Genomic DNA, 1800 nt, shown 5'->3' with positions numbered 1-1800 from the left:
GGCTCTTGTTTTCAAAAACAAGCAGGACTCGCACGGAGGGCCCGGTGTCTGGAGGCGCCTGCAGGCCTCCCTTGCCACCTCGCTCTTTGGGGTGAACGCTGTGCGCGGGCCCCACTCCTGGCAGTGCCCGTCACCCCGGTGGGTTCTGTGCTGGGAGCCGCGCCGCCGGCAGGGCCCGAGTTTCTGGGGTGGTCTGCACGTGGAGGCTGCTGGGCGTGGGGCCAGGGCCGGTGGGCCCAGAAGGGTGGACGACACGGGCCCAGGGCCAGGGCCTAGCACAGAAGGGTGGATGACACGGGCACACACGTGGGGCCCTCCGTGGCCAGGACCACTGTCCCCGCTGTGGCCGTGGCCTCCACCTCTGTGGCCGTTTTTTCTGCCCTCTGTGTCCGTGACCTCTGCTCCCTCCCCCATGGCAGGTGGCCACCCTGCCTGCCTCCTCCTGGCCTCCTGCACTGCACTTGTTACTTGGGGTTTACCGTCTGCTCCCTGGGGGGCCCTGGCGGCCCCCCCCGCCTACCTTGGGGCTCTGCAGCTGCTGTGTCCTGCTGCCCTGAGGCCTGCAGACTCGAGTCCGGCCCGGCCGCTGTCCTGCTTGCGGCCCGTCCTCCCGCCTCGCGCCGGCCCCGGCGGCGGTGGCTCGGCTGTGTCGGTGCCCACTGCTGGGGGCGGGGGTCATGTCTGTTCTGTGGCTGCCTCTGCGCCTCGTCGTGACTGAGCCCCCCGCTCGGGCTTGCGGGGGCCGGTGTGTCCCCTTGGACTCCGGAGGCTTCGCTTCGGCCGCTGGCCCCTGCTTACCTGCTCACCTGTCCACAGACGCCTGCTGCAGGTGCCCAGCGCTGCCCCCGCCCCCTTCCCCGAGCTGGGTCCCCTCAGCAGCTGTGAACCTCCCACATGAGTCCCTGCGTTGTCTGCCTGTGTCTGAGTCAGTGTGCTGATTTCTGCCCTGGGCCAGGACCTCGAAACTGGGGGCTTTCGGGGTCACACGGCCTCCCGGCTGCTGTGGAACCTTCCGATGACCCTTCGGAAGTGCGACGTCCCGGGCTGGCCACTGCAGCTGGCCATCTGCCTGAGGCCTGTGTGACCGGTCCTGCACACGGCCCGTGCCCAGCTCTGGGGGTCGTCCCGGGCCGGAGCCCCCCGCCTTGGGGTGCTGCCGCGCTGGGCTTGAGCCGGGGAGCGCCGAGCTTCCTGTGCCCTCCCTGCCTCCCTCAGCTGCAGGCCGCCCGGGCGCGGCGAGCTCAGGCGTTCGGGCCTGCCCCGGGACCGGCCGTTTCCTGCCTGGCCTTCCGGTCCTGAGTCGCGTCGTCCACTCACTTCCGTTCTCCTGCTTCCATAGATGTAAGCGGCCGGGGCTGTGCGCGTCCCTTTGATAGACACTGCGTCCGGTCGCGACAAGCAGCGCCTCCGGAAAGCCCGCTGACTGTCTCCCCGACGCCACGGTGTGAGACCGAGTTGCACTTTGTTTCAAGGAACAGGCTTCGCGTTTCTCGCCTGCCGCACCGTCAGCAGAGACCCCGTCACCTGCTCTGTGGAGCACCTTTGGGGTGTGACTGGGGCGCAGTCAATGCTCCCTAACGCCGGGGGGACCTGAGCGGCGCCTGCCCCGAGACACAGCACCAGGTGCACAGGGAGGTCTGGACTGTGCGGGCGCCCGGAGTGTGGGGACCCTGACTCCCCGGCCTGCGTGGGCGCCCGGAGCGTGGGGACCGGAGTGTGGGGACCCCGACTTCCCCGGCCTGCGCGGGCGCCAGGAGCATGGGGACCCTGACTCCCCCGGCCTGCGCGGGCGCCCGGAGC

General features: G+C 70.2%; 1 protein-coding gene across 1 annotated transcript in view; it reads left to right on the top strand.

Annotated features, from left to right (window-relative positions):
* The window catches only part of NPHP4 (nephronophthisis 4), a 46870-nt gene that overhangs the window by 31600 nt on the left and 13470 nt on the right, over positions 1-1800 (top strand). The window lies entirely within an intron of this gene.

The sequence above is a fragment of the Condylura cristata genome, unplaced genomic scaffold, assembly GCF_000260355.1.
Source record: "Condylura cristata isolate star-nosed mole 26May11 unplaced genomic scaffold, ConCri1.0 scaffold00008, whole genome shotgun sequence".
NCBI lineage: Eukaryota > Metazoa > Chordata > Mammalia > Eulipotyphla > Talpidae > Condylura > Condylura cristata.
This window is presented reverse-complemented; position numbering and strand designations above follow the sequence as displayed.